The sequence below is a fragment of the Mus musculus genome, chromosome 10 (genome assembly GCF_000001635.26).
Source record: "Mus musculus strain C57BL/6J chromosome 10, GRCm38.p6 C57BL/6J".
Classification (NCBI taxonomy): domain Eukaryota; kingdom Metazoa; phylum Chordata; class Mammalia; order Rodentia; family Muridae; genus Mus; species Mus musculus.
The window spans coordinates 108,886,772-108,913,107 of record NC_000076.6 but is presented as its reverse complement, the minus strand read 5'-3'; the positions used below and the strand labels follow the sequence as shown (position 1 = coordinate 108,913,107).

General features: G+C 38.7%; 1 protein-coding gene across 11 annotated transcripts in view; it reads left to right on the top strand.

Moving 5' to 3' along the window:
* The window catches only part of Syt1 (synaptotagmin I), a 513,331-nt gene that overhangs the window by 97,873 nt on the left and 389,122 nt on the right, over nt 1–26,336 (top strand). For all 11 annotated transcript variants that reach the window (XM_030244984.1, NM_001252342.1, NM_009306.3 and 8 more), the window contains one exon: nt 10,793–10,893. The gene's annotated coding sequence lies outside the window, so the exon portion shown is untranslated. The remainder of the gene's footprint in view (nt 1–10,792; nt 10,894–26,336) is intronic.

Sequence of the window (26,336 nt, the reverse complement as noted above, 5' to 3'; positions counted from 1 at the left end):
TAACTTTATTAATTCCCTCAAAAAAAGAAAGAGTAAAGAGGGAGGGATGGAAAGAAGAAAGGAAGGAAGGGAGGTAGGGAGGGAGGGAGGAAGGAAGGAAATTTTTCCAAAATGGGCAGACCATTTTGTGAGCAATGGTCAAGGAAACAGAAAAATAAGCCAAGAAATGTCTACATCACTTCATTTCAAACTCATACATATAACAAAATGTTCCAAGAGCATTTGCAAAATATTTTTAGAACAATTTTATTTTTAAGTGTGTGTGTGTGTGTCTGTGTGTGTGTGTGTGTGTATGTGTGTGTGTGTGTGTGTGTGTGTGTGTGTGTGTGTGTGTGTATACACATATGCACACATGCATGTGTACATGTACAGTGCCCATCGTGGTCAGAAGAGAGTGCCAGGTCACACAGAGCTGGAGTCACAGAAGGCTGTAAACCCCCAGACAAAGATGTGGAGAAACAAGCCCTAGTTTTCTGCAAGACTGGTGAGCACTCTTAACTGAGCCAACTCTGAATTTCACAATCCTCCCTACCATAATTTACAACAGATTTGAAAAGAATGAGCCTCTTTATTCCCTCTGAATTCTGTGAAGAAACTAGGTCTGAAAAGTCTAGTGGTACGTGGACCACTTTCAATCTGTTTTCTATATGCTTGTCCTGGGTCAGGCATGGAATAGGGGGTCCTTTAACAACATGGCAGAATACTTAAACATGTCTTCAAGGGGCTTCTTGCCAGTGTCACATTTAATATTGTGTTTTAGCAGACATAGTAGTTAAGCTGAGGTGTGAAAATCTGTCAACACACATCTACAGAGAACTTACCTGGGATAGATTCAAGGTTGTGATATTAGGTGAAGGGATAAGACAAACTTTTCTACTTTCATGCATTGTATTCAGAGGAGAAAATAAATTAACAAACGGACATCATCTGTAATGTTGTATGTGGATATTATAAAGGAAATATACAAAAGTACGAACACTAAGATTATAGAGAAGATCCCTATACACCCTTAAATGACTATTGAAGGGAGAATAGGGCAAACTAAGATAATATATTGCAGATATCCAGGAAAAAAAACCCGAGGGAATTCAAAGCATAAAGAACATGGAGATGAACACAGTATGTATGTGAGCTGAAGGAATGATCAATATGGCTAAACATTTTTGGGGAACAGGGAATGGTATAAAAACTGTATGGTACCAGGCACAGAATAGAAATGTTAAGTTAGGCCACGACAATATATTGACTTATTCTAGGCATTGATCTGACTGTGGTGTACAAAGTGATGATGTAGGAAGAGCTGAAACTGGAAACGTCAGTAGTGCCCAGGAACTAGAAGTCTCTCTCATTGAATGGGTCCAGGTATCCTAACCAAAGCTTGAATACTTAAATTGTGCAAGTAACACAATTTATAAGTTTTACATTTTTACCTTTGTGTTTGTAGCTCATACTCGTGGGAAATGCCTCGAGAGTGGATCAAGATTGTCTTCAGGGAGAAAATGTCTTAATTATACACCAGGAGTCAATGTCCATCGCTCTTTCTGTCATCACTCTTTCCTAGTAATGAGATTGGCTATCCTATCTGGTCTTCCAAGAAATTTAACTTTGTATTGGTGTTACAAATGGACCAGAGATAGCAAGTTATTCCAGAATTCGTTTCCATCTCTAAGTATAAAGGAATGATGATTTGAATCAGTGGTCTTAATATTAAGAGTGGAAATGGAGAGAAAATAGAAAATGTATCTTCTCTAGACAGAGGAGAAATTATTTACCGAACTGTAGCTGGTTACAGAAAATGCAAAAGAAACAGGGATGAGTCAATCTGGTATTCATACTAAAGTGCCTGTCCTCTGGATTTATGTTATTCACCCATTGTAAAATAGCCAGGAAACTATTTAAAATGAATATACAGGTGTCCAAGTAAGGAAGAAAGGACAGAAGGTAAAGGGAGTTGACTATAGACTTGGGCATTTTTAATCTGAAGAGAAAGTAAAAAAGTCTTCTATATTTAGTATATATATATATATGTATACACACACACACACACACATATGTTCTATTATCTACTTTGTTCATTCTACTTCCTATGTTAACTTAGCCATGAATAATTGTCTCTCATTCATTCGATAAACATCAGATATGTCAAGATCATGGGCTTGAAAGCAGTCAGAAATCAAGTCTCAACTCAACTTCCACCTAATAGTGTGACCATGAGCAAGCTACATGGTTACTTTATTCCCAAGCTTTCTTAATTGTCCAGTTAAAATTGTGTTGTCTTCCTTTTGGGAAAGCAAGAACTTGTACATCAGTCTCTCTCAACCTGTGGGTCCTGAACCCTTTGGAGGGATTGAACATCCTCTTCACAGAGGTCACCTAAGACCCTGGGATAACATTATGATTCTTCACACAAGGAAAATTACAGTTATGAAGTAACAATTAAAATAATTTTATGGTTGAGGGTCAACACAACATGAGGAACTGTATTAAAGGGTCACAGCATTAAGAAGTTTGGGAACCAGTGTTGTGCATGGTCAATGTTAATGAATTTAGCAATGTCCCAGATATCTGAGGTTTTCAGATCAAAGTCATCCCTTGATAATGAAACAGATTAGATTCTCAAAGAAGATACTGATTATTAATTCACCTCTTTTTACAAAAAATTATTAGATATAATGATTTTGACTAAGTAGATACATGTATATTGCATAGTAGTAGTTTAATATGCCTAAAGAATAAAAGGTCTCAAAGGAAACATTGCAATTGTTTATCCATACATATTCTAAAAAACGGAAATAATGAAAGCCATTTAGCATTTGTTAGTTTTATATAATATTCTAAAATTTGATTTGTCATTAATTAGGCTTGACTATGAACACTATAAAAGACTAGCTTTGATAGGAAAGCATCTCCCTTTGGGTAATGGGTACTGCTTCACCTGGCATGTGGGACGGCCTGGCTTCGAGCCCAGCACTACAAACAAGGAAAGGCTTTTTTCATAATGCCCTCAGAAGTATGAGGTAAAGTTAGAGGGTAGAAACTAATTTCTTAGTCTTCCTTTTATCCAGTATAATCAATTAATTAGAAAAATCTCATGGGCCTGGGGGGAAATCTTAGTTATTGGAATAAACTATGGAGTTTACATTGGATGGAGGAATCACGTACACACACAGTTGCTCAGTTAAGAGTGAAATTAGTCCTTTTACTTCCATTGTTATTACCTAAGGAGGATATGAATTCTAAAAGAAAAGTGGGTAATGGATGGAGCGGAGAGGGAGAAGGTTGCTGCCAGTTCCCAAGCTGCGTGAGCAGGAGCTTTTCTGGTCCTTTGGGTAGTGCTTGCTCTCTCCATGTTTCTCCATCAGCTTCACATGGAAAGTAAAGGCTTAGCCCAGGCAAAATATTCCAAACAAAATAAACAACTATATGATATGATAGTACCCTTTTAAAAGGACTGTAATTTCTTTTTCGGTGAGTGTTTATGTTGAATTGGATTAATTCATCCTATCTCCAGAACAATGGTTTAAGGAGAACATGGCTTAATATATGTTTTTATATGAATTATAAAATCAAAGGTTGGACTGAATTCAAGTTTTCACATTGTATTTAAAGAGAAAGAAAGAATTCCATGGCAACCCAAGACTATCAACATTTAGTAACCAATCAATGAAGATGAACACAACTCTCAAAAAAGATCTGGACATCACTCACAAGTTTTCTCCATTCAGAATTTTACCCATTGTTCCTTAACTTCAGTATGCAGCCAAATAAATAGTCATATTATTTTAGTATACAATATATCACTATTCAAAAGCTAACACGTATTAAATAACATCCATGATGTGTCATTTTACTGAAATACTCAGAGGCATCCTCCGAAATAATTTAGATCTGAGGAGTGTTCCATTGCAACGTGCTGCAGGTTTTAGCTTTGATTCCATTGAACTCTCATCTCTGTGACTTGCTATTCCATCTGTTTCCCTTCTCCAGTCACTGCTGCCCCTTAGTCTGCAGCAGTTCTGAGTTTACAAGATTGATTGCTGTAGAGAGAAGACCTTTCATTTCTTAGTCTATTCAAATGAGACTGTGACTGGCTTTATGGTTATTGGCATAAAACTAACAACTAGGACTTTAGCGCCTAGGCAGGAGCTGAGGGATACAGAGGGAGAATCGACTTGCCAACTTGTGTGCTTGGTTGCATACACTTTGGTTCAGTTTACCTAAATTCTTACAGTGATCACTATGGCTGTAACTACTGCCCTTAGTTACCTGGGAGCAACAGGCCACTGTGATTCATCAGAGCCGCAGTTTAACACCAGAAACTTCCACACCGCGGATGGTGTTTAGCAAAAAACTAGATGATTCTTTGGCAAATAAACGTATTCACTGATGACGTCTGAGCCTGTTTTGAAAACTATGAAATCAAACTTTAAAATGAATTTACAAAAGAAAAAAAATTCCGTATTCATTATCCCTTGCTAACAAAGAAAAAGCAAGAGAGCCGTTCAAGTGAACAAAACCAACTTCTAACAAGTCACAGAGTGGTATTTGTAACGATTTTAGAATTCAAGAAAAAAAATACAAAAGCAAATTATTTTTTTTCCGGGGACTCCATCGGGCAAGAGAGACGAGCTTTTCAAATTCACTTTTTTTCATATAACTGCACAATGAAAAATTATACTAAATGTCCTCGTACCTTTCATCTTACAAAGAAAACTGTGATAAAAGATTTTTCCCAAACATTATTATAAAAAAAAAAAAAGACAAAACACCATGATTGTAACAAAGCAAAACTTTCTATGTATTTTTATGTTACTTTTAAGAACTCTGAATTTTTGGACAAAGGTAATATGCTATGCTGACCTGTCGCAACCTGTGTATAATGAGTTGGGGCAATGTATAACCTATATGACAAGGGTATCTGTCACTAGACTGAGGTCTGGGAAATAGGGCAGAGATTTCATTTATGCCACCAACCAGGTGTACATTTGGGCATACGAGTTTCCATTTATGATCATCTTTTCAAGGAGTAGAATCAGGAAGCCTTGTTGCAAGTCTATAAATAAGTATATAAACACAAGCAATTTTCCATGCTGTATTTAGAATGTACAGACCTGGTATTATTGTCCACAAGGAGATAGTAGCAGTGGGAAAAAGAAGGATAATTTCTGAGGGGTTTGGTTGTTGTTCGGTTACATTTGGTTTGTTTGTTTTTACTTTCTAGGTTTCTAATATAATTAGAAACCATCTAACCCTAAATTATTTCTTCAGCTAGGAAAAAGAAATGGAAAGTCTAGTCTGCCACTTTCTCTCCTCCATTTTTTTTCCTTTGCCTGTTGTAGTCAAGAATCCTACATGCAAATATAGAACATTGGGGGTGGGGAGAATCAACTTTAATTATTTTTAAATGTTCATGTCTTGGCTAATTGGCTGGTCTATTGTCTGTGATTTGCTTATCCATGAGGTCAGATGTGTGAGGTCATACACCCTAAACTAATCATTTCTATTTGCATTTCGAAGATTAACAGAATCTTTTACCCTACTTTGGCTTCTAGGAAGTTAATTTTCCATATTAAAGTACTACTCCAATTAGCCTTTTAAAAATGACACTAAACAGCCAACCGTAGGCAAATGGTTCCCCGTGAAATTACAAGAGTCTTGAAGAACAAAGGAACCAGTTAAGTGACTGAAGAGACAGTCTACCAAATGAGAGACATCTCTGTCAGCTGTACATAGAGACTACACAAAGAACAGCAACAAAAAACAACAAACAACACAGTCTGTTTTCCAAAGAAGAAATGCTATCTGGCAATAAATATTTTTAACCATTCCTCATCTTCAACTGTGAGGCTAATGCGAATGAAGCCTACTTTGAGATTCTATACCACCTCTGCCATCATGGCTATCCTCAAGGAAACAAAAGAGGGCCAATGCTGATGAAGAATAAGGAGCCCTCATTCCCTTCTGTGAGAGACTGAATGGGTACAGCCATTATGGAAAACAATGTAGCGCTTTTCCAAAAATTAATGATAGAGCTTTCATGTTACTGAGTTCTTGGACTCTTAGGGATATCCCCAGAGGTCTGCCTATGTTACTACGGAGATATTTGTTCACTGTTGCCCTACGGACAACAGCCAGGAAGTGGAATTAATCTAGTTTCCCATCAGCTGATGATAGATAATGAAAAAGCGCTCCAGGATAGAATGCTATTCAGCCATAAGGAAAGATGAAATTTGCAAGAAACCACATAGAACTGGAAAGTGTATAAAGTGAGGTGACCCAGGCTCTGAGAGGCAGACGGTGAATGCTTCCCCATATATATGCAGACCTTAGCTGCTGATGTTTCCATATGTGTATTTACGTGGAGTAAGTGTAGATGCCAGGAAACTGGAAAGGTGCCACCAAGACAGGGAATAAAAAGAGCCCTAAAGGGAACAATGTAGGAAGGGCATAGAATGTATATGCTGTCAAAGAGAAAGGGGGAACACTAGGAGTAGAGGGAGGGGCTCATCTCTGGATGAGGTAAGGCAGGGAGATGGGGGAGAAAAAGCTTGTTGAGGGGAAAACCAACCAAAATGAAGAAAATGAAACCTGCCAGGGGAAGCCTGCTATTTGTAAACCAAAATAAAATAGCTACTAAAAAAATAATAATAATAAGGAATGAGGCAAAAATGAACACATTTCAAAATGAAGTGTTTTCTGGGGAAGTCATTCGGGCAGTTTTTCTTGGAAGGAAGGTTATTCCAGATGCTGAGAATGTTACAGTAATTCATGTCTATCCAATAAAATTTATAGTACATCTTTGAAATAGGCGAAAGCAATTGATAAATTAAAAGACATCTCACTCCTAGGATGGTCTGTCAATCACCCTAGAGTGGCATTGGGATCAAGTCAGTATTTCCTATCTTCTTTATCCCCTGGACTCTGCCTGGAATAGAACTGTTTCTAAGAAAATAAAAAATTGATTTTTATAGCAAATGTCTGCAGATGATAACGTGTAGTTTTATGCAGCTCAGGGCAAAGCAGTTTCTGGCTGGAGCTGGGAGGGTTTTTTTTTTTCTTATTCATTTTACATTTTGCTTACTGCCCCCCCTTGTCACCTCTCCCACAATCCTTCCCCCTACACCCCCCTCTTCTTCTCTGCTGAGCAGGTGGGCCTCCTGGGTATCCTCCACCCTGGCACTTCAAGACACTGTGAGGCTATAGGCAAATCCTCTCCCCCTGAGTCCACAAAAGGCAACCCAGCTAGACTATATCTCACAGACAGGCAACAGCTTTTAGAATAGCTCCCCAGTCCAGTAGCTCAGGACCCTCATGAAGACCAAGCTGCACATCTGCTACATATGTGCAGGGGATGGGGGGGCAGATGTTAGGTCCAGCCAATGTATGCCCTTTGGCTGGTGGTTCAGTCTCTGAGAGCGCAAGGGTCAAGGTTAGTTGACTCTGTTGGTCTTCCTGTGGAGTTCCTATCCCCTTCAGGGCTCACAGTCCTCTCCTATTCTTCCACAAGAGTCCCCAAGCTCCATCCACTGCTTGGCTGTGGGTGTCTGCATCTGTCTGAATCAGCTACTTAGTGGAGCCCCTAGGAGGACAGCCATGCTAGACTCCTGTCTACCAGCATGACAGAGTATAATTAACAGTGTCAGAGACTGGTGCTTGCCAATGGGATGGTCTCAAGTTGTGCCTGTTATGGGTTAGCTATTCCCTCACTCCCTGCTCCATCCCCTGTGCCTGAGTTTCCTGTAGGCAGGATAAGTGGGTGGGAAGTTTCATGGGTGGGTTGGTGTCCCTACCGCTCCACTGAAGTTCTTGCCTGGCTATTGGAAGTGGCCTCTTCAGGTTCCATGTCCCCAATGCTGTGAGTCACAGCTACAGTCAACCCCATTGATTGTTGGGTGCCTCCCTTATTGCAGGTCTCTATGACATCCTGGTGATGCTGTCTTCCCACACCCACCCCCGTCAGTTGGAGATTTCCATTCATTCTCATGACCATCTGTCCATCTCTCCTATCCTTCCTGACATCTGATCCTGAACCCCCCATTCCCCTTCCAAACCCCTACCCCAACCAGTTTCCCCCCTCCGTCTGCCTCTTATGACTATTTTATTCCCCCCTTCTAATTGAGATTCAAATATCTTCACTGGTGCCTTACTTCTTGTTTAGCTTCTTTGAGTCTGAAACATAGCATGGGTATCCTGTATTTAATGGCTAATATCCACTTATCAGTGAGTATATGCCATGTCCTTTTGGGACTGGGTTGCCTCACTCAGGCTGATATTCTCAGGTTCCATCTATTTGCCTGCAAAATTCTTGATGTCTTTGTTTTTAATACCATATGCTCAAAAGATGCTCTACCACGCCACAAAGTCACTTGCTCAACTATGTCCATGGCAGCTTTGTTTTCTTCAACCATGGGACTATGCAAACCAGTCTTCTAGTATAGTCTGGGTATGGAAGTCTGTGCTACCACTGTTTTGCACCAGACAGCTGGAAGTCCATGGCTTGCAAGTAAGCCCACGTTCCCAATGACAGATGGCTTTTAATCTCTACCGTTTGGCTTCCAGAACTTGTATGCTTTGCTTGCTCATATATTTTCCTCTGTCGTGGAGAATTTGATGCTAGTAGCCCTCTTCTCTGAAAAAGGAATATTTTTGAGACTCAAAGTCATGAGAGAAATCTTACAGATGTTTGCTGGTAGGAAAAGCTACTTTGTGATGGAAACCACTGTGGGGAAATAATACAGTTGTGAAGAGTATAGTTGTGTAAACTATCAAACAATTCCAGGTTTTTTTTTCCTTTTTTTTCCATTAGATATTTGCTTTATTTGCATTTCAAATGTTATCCCCTTTCCTGGTTTCTCCTCCGCAAACCCCCTATCCCCTTCCCCCTGCTCACCAGGCTGTCTTCGTCGTCGTTCCCCCCCTCCCCCCATTCAATATAGTACTTGAAGTTCTAGCTAGAGCAATTAATCCCAGGTTGTAATAGCTCATATATGCATGATTTGAGTACCTTATGCCCCTTAATATGATGAAGGGCCCATACACAAACACACACACACATACACACACACACACACACACACACACACACCTCTACCTATGTCAGTGATAACCACCTTTACTTCATTCTCAATGAGCAGCTAGAATTATTCTTGAGGTTGGAAAAAAAATCCCATGTGTGCTTGGCGTATCCTCAACATACATTGGGACACTTGGCAATTTATTATTTTTTTCTATAATATTTTTTTCTAAAATCTATTCTGATTTTTCTTAAAATGAAAGCACCTGTCTTTTTGAGTTCTAATCTCTAAGAACTGCCAGCCTTCAAAAATGCAAGACTGAAGTATCTAACTTGCACTGAATAAATTATAGTTTTAAACGAGTAGATAGAGATGCCCTGAGCTGGAGCCACCTCACCTTGTTCTATTATACCAGAAAACAGACTTAAAAGCCACTCAACAAATAAACTCTCACGCAGCATCAGCTCTCTAAGATCAAGGACTGTGATTTCTTTTCTCAGACACAGAAAATCACCACATTTTCTGGTGGGTTTAAGCTAGTGTGATCCTGATCTATTAGTTGGTAAAAGGGATTGCTGAGCGATGGCAGATGAATTATTAAATCATATTCTGATTACGATGAAAAAGCTGCAGGGGATTACATACTTACTTATGACATAGCAGGAAAACTTGAATCCTCAAATAAGAGGATGCTACCATGTAAGCTCCCTCCAGAGAGTTGAAAACCAAACTGTAAAGAGAGTAGGATTGTCTGGTTGCTGACGGCAGCTCAATTCATTTTTTTTTAATTAGCTTATATTTTTTTTATTTGACAAATGACAAGTTACATGCATTTATGGTGTCCGACATGATGTTTATGCAAAGCCTTACTTCAAACTTCAGAAGAAGCCCTTTTTACTCTACATCTTAAAATATAAGAGCATAGGTTTGATTGCAGAAATAAGAGGCAAAGTTATTTTTATCTATACGTCAGAGTAGGTGTGTGAAGCAGGCAATAGATTAATGGGAACAAAAAATAAGGCTGAAAAAATAAAGAGAGAGAATCCGTGAGAACAAGCAGTGAGGAAGACATTGGCTAAGGGAGGGAGCCGCTAGAATTCTCAACACAGCATCGTTACTAGTCAGATGCTTGCTTATGTACAACACACAGCATTTCAATATCTTCCCTGGGTAAATAGCAATGTCTTCCCTTTTTATGAGCCATGCGGCAGCTGCTGCGGCTCACAATGAGATGTCCAAATCAGAATAGACTCGGTTAGCTTTTCAATAATTCTGAAAAGGTAGGGGAACATTGCCAGAAAAGGATAGCTCTCTGGGCTCCTAACATGGAGTCTTGTTAGCAAAACAAAATCTGAACTGCTAGGAGATAATTCCCCCTGCTAAAATTCCACTGGGGACCTTCCTTCCGTGGCAGTGCAGGCTGTCTCTCCTCTGCGGACTCGTATCATTGATCAGGGTAGCTCAGAAGGAGCTATGAAAAAGTTGCTCTTAAAAACCAAGTTGCTCTTCTGAGATGTTTTATTATTCCAGTTTTTTTTTTTTTTTTTTTTGCTTGCTTGGTTGTTTGGTTGGAGATTTACAATGTCGGCGTGATTCATACCTATTGGTTCCGAGACTGGAGCGCCCACTCCAACGAGGAGTCGAGGAAACTGAAGTAGAACATGAATAATGAATGGGCTGTGTACGCAGAGGTCTATATCCAGTCAATAGTAAAAGCATGTGAGGAATTGCAAGGCAGCAGCTCACTCACGGATTCTTCCCATGCTTTCTCTCTCAAGGAAAAGAAGACTTTGGCGCGCTCGAACAACCAACATCCGCAGTCTGATCAGAAGACATTGCCCTTGCCGTCCCGAGAGCTCCAGCAGAACATCTCGTTAAGGTATTCAGAAAAGCAAGATGGTTTGGAGATGGAGAGGTTTGGCCGATGACCAATAGCCTTCCCGATCCATACCAGGATGTGATGGGGGCATTTGTGGAGACAGCGTGAATGTCTTCGTTACTTTTCTTACTGTGTTTACAGAATCACTTGTATGAGCAACTTCTGGTAGGAAAGACTTCTGTTTTGCTCAATGGTTTCGCACAATTCAGTCTGTAGTGGGAAGGAAAAGCAGAGCAGCAAAGTTCATTTCGCAGCATGTTGGCCAGGAAGCAGACAGAAAGGGGTTGCTGCTGCTCAGATAACTTTCTCCTTACCCATCCCCGCTTATTCTATCCTGTTCCATATCCATGGAGAGTCTCCCACTGCTCAGTTAATCGCCACAACCACAGAAGTGTGTGGCACCAATCTCTAAAGTGATCCTAAATTCATGGACAATTCGAGTTGACCATGAAGATTATCGATCTCAAACTGCGTCTGTAATTTTTGTTTCGTTGTATTCAAGAGACATTACTATCTGACAAATATTCTGGAATTATGACAGTTTCTAAATATGTTTGAAGAGCTAGTTTAGTTGATGGGCTACTTAAGGTAGCACTTATGATGCCCCACCCCCACCCCCCAGTTAGATGATACTTCGCCGATTTCAAAGTTGTCATGATTCATTATCTGCAGATGACCGTGAGCAACTTTGCATTCTAAAGGAATATGCCATGGCATATGCCGCTGTGCTTTGGGGACCTGCCACACAGATGATACTTTAGCAAGAGTACGGGGTCGGGGAGGCAGGAGGTGTAAACAAAATTTGTTTGTGAGGAGTGCTTTCTAGGGCCATGGCAGATCTCATTCTTCGGTATGGTATGGGGTGCGGGTGGTGAAGGTATCACTTGTAACGGTTACATGTGTTAGAGTTTGTAATGAGGGTGTAAAGTGTCTGCTTGAATGTCTTATCTAATGAATGCCATCAAATTCAATGATCACTCTTAGACTCTTCATTAACCAATCAAATTATTCCCTACTCTAAGATATTTCAAGCACACTTTTCCTAGGCATAAACACAGTCCTTTGTCGTATATTGGTAACTCACAGATTTTTATTTGAACTTTGGCATTCCCGACTTGTGGGATTCTGTAAGCATCGCCTCTGTCTGACATGACTGCCACTTTATGTATGAGAAATATTATTATTAGAAAAAGTTTCATGTTCATGTCTATTTTATTACATATACCTATACTAGAAGTGATGTGAAACCAGGATAATGGTTCATCCCTACAATCCTAGCACTCAGCATCTGCTCCAGTGGGATAGCTGTGGAGTTCAAGGCTGGCTTGGGTCACAGAGTGAGACTGTGTATCCCAACAAAAACAACAAACTTTTAAAGTTAAAAAAATGAGTATACAGAAAGTATGTTGGTTTGTTCAGTAGGATCATGTCATAACAAAAGGTTTTTCCTTTAGGGATAAATTATTTCAGGACTAAAACTGTCTGTCTTCCTTACAGGGAGACTTGACTGTAGAGGGTCACAGCTGTTATTGTTGAAGTGTGCTTTTAGAAATTACCATAATTTCATCACACGGGTTATTAAAAGAGTGGTCAGTTCTAAAACCGCTCAGACACGGTGTCAAGAGCACTTTAATTTTCTGTGAAATAATTATGGCAGCATTGACGTATAATGAGAACTCCTAGCATTCCATAATGAAAGGGATGCCTGATACTGGGATGGTGGCTCTTACAACATAGAGCTTAAAATATCTCTGTTTGATTCTCTTCTACTTTGATGCTGTCTTCTAGTCTACAGCTATGTTGGAAACATCTCAACATGTAGCCTAAAATCAGAAAAAAATGTGTTCAGTGATTCCATTCCAGGCATGAATCAGAATTTGGGGGACAGGGGACTAGATTACCATTCAAATTATACATATCAGCTTGTTGCTACAAACTACAAGGTTTAATGAAAAGCAATAAAAAAAGCTGATAGAAAATATATGCAAAAAATACTGCATATGACATTGACATAGAAAAATTGAAAGTAAATTTGGATTTAAATTTTCATCCATATAATATTTCCTGGGACTATACTAAGCAATATAGGTGGATCTGTCTGTCTGTCTCCCTCCATCTCTGTCTCTTACTTATAGCTTAATATTTTGAAATTTAAAATTCCATATTTATTGTTAATTAATAAAACCAAGGGCACACACATTGATTTCAAACCTTCTAGTTAAAGATCTTTACCATAGAAAAAAGGAGAATACAGTCCAATCATAACCTGTACAAGCATTGATTTTGACTCCAAAACTTTACTAATCTTTCTAAGAAAATAACTTATGTTTTAACACATTATAAATCTAATATGCACTGTTTCCTCAAAAATTCCAACCTGTCCTTTATATTGATCCCACTGAGACAATTACTGTGGATGTCTAAAAAGATACACTACTAATAAAATTATGACAAATCTTTGAGACTGGAGTTCAGAATTTCCTCTTGAGGAGTCATTTCTATCTGGAGAATATTCTCATTCTTTTAGTTTTAGTACGAACAAGTTAGATACTATTTTCCAGCTCAGTATGCCCACCTCTAAGGTAAATAAATATACACTTAAATGAGAGTTAGGGGACAGAGCACTGTCTCCTGAACTATAAAAATACAAAATGTTGTGATTACCTCAGGCACTGGAAGAAAGGAAAAATCACCATCGGCTCTAGCAGGAGAACAACAGCGAACATCTGACCCATAAAATGAATTCTTGCTTCCTGCATGGTGCACCCACTGAGGGACGACACTGAAAAGAAAAAAAAAAAAATAGACACAAATTTCTATCCGCAGGTCAACTGACATTGTGAAATAAACAGATCTTGAGATGATAGGAATGGGTTGCATGGTTTTCCAAATCCAGGAGCATCCTTGAAAAATCAAAAAAGAAGAAGCAGAGTAGGGCGAGGGGTGTCGGGTGAGTGAATGAAAGGTACCGCATCCTTTCCAAGGTTGTTTTTAGAGAGCAAAAGAAAAAAAAAATGTACTGAGAGCATTGCTTTCTAAGTTTCATTCATAAATTAAATATTTGGGATCTAAAATGCATCTCACATAAAAACAATGCTATAGATGATATTTGATTTCATTCTTTAATTGACAAAATTATACTAAAATGTTATGATTTGTAGCACTGTGGTTTGCAACACTTGAGGCTTGAAGTAATACACAGTACAGAACAATGTTTTCTGATTCCTGAAATTGTATCAATTAGACAAAATGCTTTCGTGATTTGCTCTGGATATCCATACCAAATGGAAGCAGGTTTGATTGTAACTGAATTAAAGATGAGAAAGAATATAAGATATTTTTCTAAAATGCAGGAACATGGGATAACAGCATGAACTGTTTGATCTTTTGTATCTTTCAAGAAGTAAACAAAAGTGGCCAGTTGCTGCCTATATGCTCTCATCTGTTCAGTTGACTGATGAGATTCTTACTGAATATGTACTTTGTATTAGGAACTATACACATTGTATTATTTTTTATTGACATTTTACAGGAAAAAATAGAATTTGAACTATTGTTTAAATTTCTATATTTTATTTTACTATTTGTTTTTATTTTGTGTTTATTAAATCTGAGTAGTTGAAGGGATAGATGGGGTTTGTATTTGGCGATGAAAGACCAGGAGTTTGATTACCTCAAGGAGTAGGTTTCACTTCACATATTTTATTTCCTTTATATTAGGAATTTAAGGAGGTCTATCACTTCCATGTAACCTAAAGAACAGCTCTGATAACTTTAAAGTTAACACAATTATTTATTCATAACTAAAACTCTCTATTGAAAGTAAAAAAATAATAATAATAATAATAAAGTCAAGCTAAAGTCTTCCCACACCATGTCTTAATGTGGCCTGTGACTCACTACCTCTGTAGCCTATGAAATAAAACAGTCAAAGATCTCAAGAGATAAACTGGAAAAAATAACCGCATATAATTTTTAGTTAAATAAGACTAGAAGAATCTGTGTTCCTAGTAGCTGCTATTCTAGAAAGTTATCGTGGAGCCCAAATCCCTCGGTGTTGAGTAAGTCTTCCACTGCAGGAAGAAACTGCCTCATCTGCCCTTAAAGAAAACTGAAAGATTAAATGTGAGCGCATTTCCTTTCTATGTGTCCTCAAGAACTGTAAGTAAACACAGAATGCAACATTGTAAACATCTGGGGACTTTTAGGACAGAAAGGGGCAAAGTTGTGGCTTTCAACTCAATCTCAATTTGGCTGCTTCCAGAAACTACTGTGCAAACATGGGCTTAATCTGATTACCACAATATTGCTTTCTGTCCATGTATAAATTTCCAAGGTTCTTTCTCTAGCTCCTCCATTGGGAGCCCTGTGATCCATCCATTAGCTGGCTGTGAGCATCCACTTCTGTGTTTGCTAGGCCCCGGCATAGTCTCACAAGAGATAGCTACATCTGGGAACCCAAGGAGCTAAAGAGATCTGCAACCCTATAGGTGGAACAACATTATGAACTAACCAGTACCCCGGAGCTCTTGACTCTAGCTGCATATGTATCAAAAGAGGGCCTAGTAGGCCATCACTGGAAAGAGAGGCCCATTGGAAACGCAAACTTTGTATGCCCCAGTACAGGGGAACGCCAGGGCCAAAAAGGGGGATTGGGTGGGTAGGGGAGTGGGGGTGGGTGGGTATGGGGGACTTTTGGTATAGCATTGGAAATGTAAATGAGCTAAATACCTAATAAAAATGGAAAAAAAATAAAAAAAATAAATAAATTTCCAAGGTGACTTTATTAGTCTAGTCTTTGGAAGTGATGCTTCAAAGTTGCATGAGTAACACTCAGTGTCAAGTACTGCCACTGTCACATAGGAAATTCCTAGTTAACGTTCTTGTATTTAGTTTTCCAATCAACCCGTCTTTGTTTTATTCTTCCCTGGTCCAACAATTCTTGCCCATGGTCAAGGCTGAGCTGATCATGCCTGAGCCTGCAACAATAAGATCACTAAAATCTTAAACTACCAGTCCCACTGACAACCTCTGGATACTGGTCCCAGCATGCCAAGAGGCTTTGTTTTGTCAGAGACATAGATGGTTAATAAGAGACAAGTATACAAATGTTCAGACACACCAAATATTGTCAGTGTGCTCATTCTAACTGTGCTTATTCTTTGTCCTTTCTTCTTGGCCTCACTAGTGCTTCCTGTGTTCAATCATGAACAAAAATCATCTGCTACAATTGTTTTGAGTTCTGTAAGTCTTTGATCTACCTAAATGAGAAGGAGAAAAAAAATACATTTGAATTATTGATAAGTGAATTGCCGGAGAAAATCCAGAGGGATTGGCCTAAAAAATGGCAGGGTGCGTGCAATGTTTCACTGTAGAATCATAACCCCATAGTCCAGGCCAGAAAGGGCTTTTATCTAATCTTGAGCCTTTTCTTAATCACATTTTACAGTGACTAAGTGTCCTACTCCGACACATCGAAACAAACATTCTGTTCTCTGCTGCTTGTCCAGCAGAGTGACTTTGGCATGTATTAAGTTGGGCTAGCCAAGTCCAAGTTCAGGAAAGCTTATGTGTGACTACTCAGTATGCAAATAGCAGACTGGACTTCTGAAATGTTATTTTGATAATAGGAACGAAAATGACTGAATTGGTATGCTGATGATAAATCAGGAAACTGATAATAATGAGGGAACGCACATCCACTTTTGAGAATATTTATGTTCATCCACAATGCTTCATCATTTCATCTAAACTTGTCATTGATTGAATTAGTATCAGTTAAAAGGATTGTGAGGCTATGCCAGTACCTGGCAAATACAGAAGTGGATGCTCACAGTCATCTATTGGATAGAAAACAGGGCCCCTAATGAAGGAGCTAGAGAAAGTACCCAAGGAGCTAAAGGGGTCTGCAACCCTATAGGAGGAACAACAATATGAACTAACCAGGACCCCTGTCCCCCCCTGCGCCCTTTGCCCCCCAGAACTGTGTCTCTAGTTACATATGTAGCAGAGGATGGCCTAGTTGGCCATCAATGGGAGGAGATGCCCTTGGTCTTGCGAAAGATCTCATGCCCCAGTACAGGGGAATGCCAGGGCCAGGAAGAGGGAGTGGGTGGGTTGGGGAGCAGGGCAGGGGGAGGGTATAGGGAGGTTTAGGGCTAGCATTTGAAATGTGAATGAAGAAAATATCTAATAAAAAAAAGGATCAGGTTAGGTTAGGCTAGAATTATTTAAGCACCACTTTAATAATAACAGTTTTCATTTCATTATGTTATTTCAGCCAAATAAAGTGTTTTCAGAAAAGTTTTCTATTGTAAAGTAATACAGTACTTTGGTCTTAGCATATTTGGTGTTGGTTTGTATTATTTGGATGTAGTTTGGCAAGTATTCGACACTTAAAAGAATTATCATTTGGGCATACTTGTAATCTCTTTAAATACTGTGCCACTAAACATAATTTGAACACCCCAGAAGTTTCACATGAACAGGCAAGAGAACTTCACATAATTCCACAGAGGCGTGTAAGAAAGCAATAGCACACTCAGACACATGGAGACTATTTTCCAACTCAGTCGGGGCACAGAAAAGAGTGGGAATCATTGGAACATAAATTTGCTTGGGTCTCTATAGTTATGAACCTTAGGAAGCTGTCTGTACTGCTCCCTGGGGCCCGCTCTCACCTAAGACCATTAGGCAGTGCAGTTTATGAACTACAGAAATGAATTTCCCACAGTTCTCTGGGCTGGGGAGTCTAAGGTCAGGGTGCTAGAAGATTAAGTATCTCTTGATGGCCTATTTCCTACAGGACTGCCTTTCTGTGGAAGCCTTCTGCAGCAGAAAGGGCAAGGGGGTGTCTCTTAGGCCTTTAATGTACGAGCACTAATCCATAAACATAAAACAGTTTGTGAACTCACCACCTTCCAGAGGTTGAGGGGTTAGATTTTAACATATGAATGTGGAGAGGCATAAACATTCAAGTCCTAGTACTTTCCTTCTAACACTGCCAAGTGCAACACTGTCCAATTTAACCATTGGCATCTAGATTTCAGAATAGTCACTGGCTGCTAACTTGATTCATATCAGCAGTTTTGGTATTCTGCAACAATCATTACCTTGATTGGGACACATACATATTTTACTCAGAATGTATTACTAAAGACATAAATCAACCACAAACAAACAAACAAACAAACACAGATAATCCTGAAAGCCAGAAAAGGAGAAGTTGCAGGCAGAGCCTGAACACTGTGGTTTGATGTCACAACCACAAAGGGAGACATAGGTCCCTTTTTTCGGGTCTCTCATGGCACAAGGCTTAGTGCTCAACTGGGTTGGAAATCCTGAACTGAAAATCTTGCATAGATTCATACCCACAAGAAGGTCACTTAGTTCGAGAAGCAACAAGTTCATTGCACCGAGAGACTGGAAAAGATGTCAAAGCACAGGTACTTGCGCATCTGAATGCAACAGAGAAGATAACAGAGGGATCAGACCAGTGCCCATGACAAGGTCAGACCTAGCCCAAGCACTATGAAGACAGAATATACATGCTCTGTGCCCATGTGTCCTTCAAAGCTTCATAGATAGAAACTGATGGAAATCCACAAAAAGTAAAAAGGCATCTTTGATGCAGAGCATAAAGGACCACTTTAGAAGAAAACCCAAACAAAAATTTTCATTTTACAATGAAACAGATAAATGATTCATGTGCCAGATGAGACCCAGAATAACAAAGAACAAGCAAGCTACAGAAAGAAAGAAAGAAAGAAAGAAAGAAAGAAAGAAAGAAAGAAAGAAAGAAAGAAAGAAAGAAAGAAAGAAAGAAACTGTTAAAAGAGGGGGGAGGTTAAAATTGAAAAGCATATATAAACCATTTTTAAATGAATATAAAGGAATAATAAATGGAAGTCATTATAAGTAATAGAACACAATAAGGGCAAAGAAGGTCTTATAAGATAGATAAACTTTACACAAAAGAAACCTGTAGTTTTCAAACTCAGAATTTAATGGAAAGTTCTAGCAACAAAGAAGAAACAATCAAACAGGATGAAACTGAACTCTTGAGTCACATCTGAAGAACCTCTGTGGATTGGTCACATGTGGCAAAAATGGGAGATGAGAAAGTTAAGAGACACAGAGAGAAAGCTGACCAAGTATCTTCTAGGACTTCCAAAAACACTGCATTATGAGCTCATGGCAAAAAAAAATTTCAGGATTTGAAGAAAAAAAAAATTCTTAACTGGAGAACCGTTCTCAGGATCATTTCATCACAAGCCAGAGGAAGACAGTGTAGACTTTACAGAGATCTATAGATTTCCTGTGACAAAATAAAGTTATTCAAAGTCAAAACTGTGAAACAATATATAAAGATATGGGGGGGGGGAGAGGACAGGAAGCAATGAACAAGTTTATCAATCAAAATACAATATAAAAAACAAAAGAATAGGCACCATAAAAACGGGAGGATAGCCTCGGGTATTAAATACAGATCATCAAGAAACTCAAATTCCAAATTCACATGAGCACTTTATCAATCATAATAAATTAATAAATTCATCTTTTGAAAAAAAACGCCTAAAGAAGTCTTCCACTCACAAATAATTTTGATTTTATTGGTTGCTTGCTGGGTGCCCATTTTGAGACACCCTCATTGCACTAAGTAGACAAGCTCTGCCCCATGCAGACAAGCTCCGCCCATGCAGACAAACTCCGCCCCATGCAGACAAGTTCCGCCCCATGCAGACAAGCTCCGCCCCATGCAGACAAGCTCCGCCCATGCTGATGTGATCATTCTCCTTCTGCCAGTCTAGAGCTGAGATTGACACACTGAGCCACCAAATGGGTTGCCACTCAAAAATAGCTTTGAGCCATAAAGTAGACATTCCCTAAAATTTTGGTTAAAATCTGGATGTAATATTTAAGCAAGAAAACCCTTTTGTTCTATGCACTAAGCTAAAAGCTTTTATTAATGAAATACTGTGAAAACCAGCTTTACTGTTTGATATATCTGTCCAAATCTTTCAGGTCATAGTAATATTAGAGAGGCGCCCCTCCTGAGAGCCAACCAAGTGTCTAAAACAGACTGTACAACACCCTGGCCATTTCATGATCTGGGCATTAAGTCTTTATATTTCCATTGTCTTAAAAGGTATTTCAAATGTGAACTCTTTGCTCCCCTGAGATTTCCTTTCTAGTTTTTGAAGCATCTTTAGCTGTGACCTACCATGGTTTTGAAAATTTGCATCTGGAAATTTACAGCTGTACGTATGCAGATACCTACTCTGTGGTAGTATCCTATAATAGTAAAAATCTACAAGTTAATTAGTTAGTTAGTTAATGGTTATACTCGCATGCCCTCCTTTTCCAATCACTTATAGTCAGCATAGAATGGTTGAGCTAGAGAACTCAGAAAATGCTATGGGGATTATTGGCGGGTGTTTCCAACATACAGTGTATAGTCATAGACCTCCTATATACTGGCAAGCAATTTCTTTGAAAATGACTAAGGCATTGGAACTATTCTTGAATACTAGAGTATCACACTGTTCCATCTAATTAGGCAGAAAGACATGCAATTACTGCATGGTTCATTAATTGACTGTGGACAGAAGAACAATGCCTAGACACAAACTAACTACCAAGGCAAATTAATAAGAAAACTAGTAAGAAATATTCAGAAAGAGAGCTGAAAAGTTGGCTCAATGGTTTAGAGGATTGGCTACTCCTCCTGTGATCCTGAGTGTGGTTCCCAGCACCTACATAGCAACTGGCAACTATCTGTAAATCCACGTGGAGGCATTCAATGCACTATGGTGGCCTTCATGGGAAGCAGCCCTAAAGGTTGTGCACAGACATAAATGCAGGCAAAATACCTGCATGCATAAAAATATAAAATATGAAAATGAAATGTTTAAAAATAACTTTACTAGCTTTTGGATGAAAACTTAACAAGACAATTACAACTCTTTATAGACCTATGGTGTGGTGCCTTATGTTCTAGATAAAGCCTAACAAGATTATTAAAAAGACTTTAGCAATGGAACAGCATTTACTATTGCAATATATCCATTTTATTATCATCTTGAATATAAAGTGTACATTGAAGTTGTTATCAAGAAACAACAATAAACAATAAAATTTGAAAGAAAATATATTGAAAGTCTATATTCATAGGATAAACTCATATGACACAAAAATATCAGGTACACAGAAAATTAGAAGGGCTCACAATCTCTGAGAAGTTCACAGTGTAAACTGCCAAAAATAAACATTTTAAGGTATTCAAATAGGATTGTTATAAGAATAATCCTAGGTATGTCTTCTTTATTATAGACAATTTTAACTCTCTTAATTGAAAAAGGAATTAAAATATAGAAAGAGCAATATTACCACACTTATTTTCAGATTGTAACAGCATCGCAAGAAAAAAATTAAAGAACTTTTAAGATAATAAATAAGAAATAAATATAAATATACATTAAATGTGAACTCATTCTATCCCATGCAGAGAGAGACAGAGAGAGATGAGACAGAGAGAGTCAAAACAGCTTAAACAATAGAAAAGAATATTGAAATATGAAGGTGGATGTACTTCAGACAAGGATTTTGAAGCCTTTTTTTTTACCATTTTTAAATGCAAATTATTTAACTTTTTGTGAAAAAGCTTGGTATGATTTAGCCCGACAGTGGAGAAATACATTTTTCAATACTTTCTTACCCATATCTTTATAGATAAGAATGGAAACTAAATAGTACAGTAAGTTTGGGAATTTCCTGAAATATTAACTTAGTATGATAAACCTGAAGTTTCTGAAATATGAGCACAATATCAACCTTTTCTAGCTGATAGGAATTTGTTACCTCACTCTGAATGAGGGAAGGTTGTGAGCAGACAGAAATGGAAAAAAAGGACTCTTTAAATCTGTTCCCTGTTGTGATGGCTGCTGAGCCTGAGGGATAATCAGATTAACCTTCGGATATTGTAATTGTTTTGATGTTAGGTAAGAAGAAGATGAGCTGGTCTGCAAGACATCTCAACAGCTCTTCTAAAGCAGACTAGAGTCAGACTGCTGACAATTCCTCACAGGCCTCCTCCATCTTAATATGCAATCACAGGAAAGAAGGTGGTATCGCAGTGGTTCTCAGCCTGTGGGTCGCCATCCCTTTGGGGACTGAACAACCCTTTCACAGGTATCATCTAAGACCATCGGAAAACATAGATATTTACATTATAATTCATAACGGTAGCAAAATTACAGTTATGAAGTAGCAAGGAAAAAAATTTGGATGGAGGTCACCTAAACATGAGGAACTGTATTAAAGGGTCTCAACATTAGGAAGAAGGTTGGAAACTGCTCTGTGGTAGGTTATTTCTCCTCCAGTGAAATGAGCCAATTCAAGCCAAATTAGAGTATGGTAAAGGCTGTATTGGGAAGCTGCTCTGGGACAAGTTCACTAGCCCCAAGGATTGAGGGCATAGGAGTAATCATTGGGAATTGGGGGAGGGGAGAAAGAGTGAAGGAGAAGGAGGAGGAGGAGAAGAAGAAGGAGGAGGAGGAGGAGGAGGAGGAGGAGGAGGAGGAGGAGGAGGAGGAGGAGGAGGAGGAGGAGGAGGAAGAAGAAGAAGAAGAAGAAGAAGAAGAAGAAGAAGAAGAAGAAGAAGAAGAAGAAGAAGAAGAAGAACAAGAACAAGAAGAACAAGAAGAAGAAGAAGAAGAAGAAGAAGAAGAAGAAGAAGAAGAAGAAGAAGAAGAAGAAGAAGAAGAAGAAGACAAGAAAACACATGGTGAGACTCATGACTCTAGCTGCATATGAAGATGGTCTAGTCAGTCATCAGTGGGAGGAGAGGCCCTTGGTCCTGTGAAGGCTAGATGCCCCAATATAGGGGAATGCCAGAGCCAGGAAGTCAGAGTGGATTGGTTGTTGAGCAGGGGGAGAGGGGAGGGGATAGGAGATTTTCTGAGGGAAAACTCAGAAAGGGGATAATATATGAAATGTAAATAAAGAAAATATCTAATAAAAAAGAAAAATCTTAAAAGTAATAAAAGGGGGGAATTGGAAGCATCTGGAAAATATTACACTTTTAATGACTGTATAAAGTAGAAGAAGAAGAAGAAGAAGAAGAAGAAGAAGAAGAAGAAGAAGAAGAAGAAGAAGAAGAAGAAGAAGAGGAGGAGGAGGAGGAGGAGGAGGAGGAGGAGGAGGAGGAGGAGGAGGAGGAGGAGGAGGAGGAGGAGGAGGAGGAGGACCAGAGGGGGGGACAGAAGAGAGGAAGTAAGGGAGGGGAGAGAAAGGGAGGGAAGAGGGGAGAGAGTAAAAAGTCTGGGGGGAAGGACAGTCTAGGCCCTGGGCTGGAAAGTTCAAGGTTGGTGGCAGGGTATGCCAGGTAGGGATTGAGGGATGCTGGGAGAACCAAGAGACCAGGTCTGTTTTGATATGGAAAATATCCAGCCTCAGTTCCTTGTCTCTGGCCTAAAACCAAATACTCTGATAATGACTTCTTTATGTCATTCAAGGACTTTAATAATATTGGAGGGTTTGCCTGCCAGGTAACTTCAAAGGGTAATTTAAGAAAACTATAATTATAATTGAATTTATAATTTAGTCTGTGGCATAATACTCTAAAAATGATTGATAATCAGTATAGCTTAAATTTATTTGCACTGCCGAATGTTCTCCATATAGAATCTACTGTAATCAACCCAAAATATCACCGCAAACCATATTTATCCAATGAAAATATCTGTAGTTAACAGTTTTTTATCTATATTTTTTAAAAACAACAACTCTATTCCTTATTTATAAAATGTCACTTTTGAGGATAGGAAATTATTTTTTAAACTCGGAAAGGCACATCATGTACAACTTTGGAAATGATACATTCTTGGCCTGCATTCTGCTTGGCCAGAACTCAGATTTACATGGTACTTTCTGATTCCATTCTCTTGTAAACACAGGGGATATTTTCCCAGCAGTCCCTTCTAACACGATGAAACGTTAAGAACAAAAAGCTAACATTGTATTCTCCCAGGGCCGAAAGTACTTTGAAGTAGTATAGGCATATGCCTGACCTTATAAAAATAATCCCTGTGTTTACCATAAAGTTGAATCCTATTACCACCAAATATTTATTCCTTTCATTTTATATTTAATATTCTACTTAGTTTGTGGATCTCTAGTGCACAAGAGTGCATTCCATTTTAAAGAAATCAGTTAACCCCAGAATTCTTTTTGTCAGTTCCTCTTAATGAAGTAACAGTGATTTCTGTCATGGTTACTCAGACTTTTGCAATGTTTTAGCCAACATTTTATGCTGACTGAAAATTACCATCATTTCCATTCATTATTCAGAACTGTAATATGAAATATACTGATTAACTGACAATTATATTTAGGAATTACATTGTAGGGTATTTGGTACCCTGTACCACTAATTCTTGTTTATTTATTAAATAATTCACATTTTTTTTGCTGCTGGGAGAAAATATTGCTCTTTTGCATTATCAAAACCTTTCCATTCAAGTACTGAAACTACATTTTTTTTAGCTCATGGAATATAAATGATCCATTTATTTGATACGGATGCTGAAATTTAGTTTGTGAAAAAGAATATCTGTGTCTATGTCTCACTGTAATAGGATTCTGGCAGTGGAGAGAGATTTTCCATATATGCATAAAGGAATAGATACATATCTATCTCCCTCTTCAAACTTTCAACAGCACTGTCCGTCTCACAAAGTATGTCTGTCCTTCTGAGATTTCATGTTAAAAATAACCATAGTGAAGACTTGAGGAATACTAAAATGGTAAGCAGCATAAGAATGAAAGAATTATTTTTTAAATAAAAGCCCACTCATGATGCTGATATCTAAATGAGTACTGACTTCCACTGTGAGATGATCTTGATTTTTTTTTCAAACTATTTTCCTATCACATTTTTGTAAGCTCTCCAGACCTACTTTATACACCAGAAAGAAATCTTCGACATGGGTAGAAAGTATTATTGTGCAACTAAGAATCTATGTCATGTGGAGGGGTCTTTCGGAGCGTTGTAAACATTCTTTTTTTTTTTTAATGTCTGTTCCCACCTTTAATCTTTTTTTTTAATTAGGTATTTTCCTCGTTTACATTTACAATGCTATCCCAAAAGTCCCCCATACCCACCCCCACAATCCCCTACTCACCCACTCCCACTTCTTGGCCCTGGCGTTCCCCCAATCACAAAAGAACTCACACAATATGTACTCACTAATAAGTGGATATTAGCCCAGAAACTTAGAATATCCAAGATATAAGATACAATTTGCTAAACACATGAAACTCAAGAAGAACGAAGACCAAAGTGTGGACACTTTGCCCCTTCTTAGAATTGGGAACAAAACGCCCATGGAAGGAGTTACAGAGACAGATTGGAGCTGAGACAAAAGGATGGACCATCTAGAGACTGTCATATCCCTGGATCCATCCCATAATCAGCCTCCAAACGCTGACACCATTGCACACACTAGCAAGATTTTGCTGAAAGGACCGATTTATAGCTATCTCGTATGAGACTATGCCTAGCAAACACAGAAGTGGATGCTCACAGTCAGCTATTGGATGAATCACAGGGCCCCCAATGGAGGAGCTAGAGAAAGTAACCAAGGAGCTAAAGGGATCTGCAACCCTATAGGTGAAACAACAATATGAACTAACCAGTACCCCCCCCCCCCCAGAGCTCGTGTCTCTAGCTGCATATGTATCAGAAGATGGCCTAGTCGGCCATCAGTGGAAAGAGAGGCCCATTGGTCCTGCAAACTTTAGTTATCATTTTTATGTGAGAACTATTTATATGCACTCCACTGGCATTCTTCAAGAATACGGGGTATTATTAATTACAGTCATTGTTTATTTAAAAGCTGTCCTGAACTTGGCCTTCCTAGCCACTTAAATATTTTAGCTCATGTCCAATATTACCCCATCCTTCAAAGATCCTCGGACACTGATAACCACTATTCTGCCTTCTCTTTCTGTTCCATGAAATTGTACCTTCCTCTATGGGTGACATTATGGGACACTTGTCTTTTCCCTGCTTAGCTTATTTCCTATAGTCTCCACATGCCTCCTGGTTGTTCCAAACACCAGGATTTCACACTTATGGCAGAATACCCTTCCATTCTACATGTGTCCCCATCCTCTATCAAACCAGTCACTCATGGATACTCCTCATTCTTGGAAAATTGCCAGTAGTGTTTCATAATCTTGAAAGTGCAAATATTTACCTGACTTATTGATTTATTGTTATTTGAATAAAGACTAAGTAGTAGGATTTCTTATTCATCTGGTAGACCCATTTTTAGTTTTCTTCAGAAGCAACCATATTGTAAAAATTTTTACAAGTTATCTTTGGTCACCCCTCCAGATGCAGTGGGACCTGGGAGAATGGAACAGAATCTAAAGTCTGG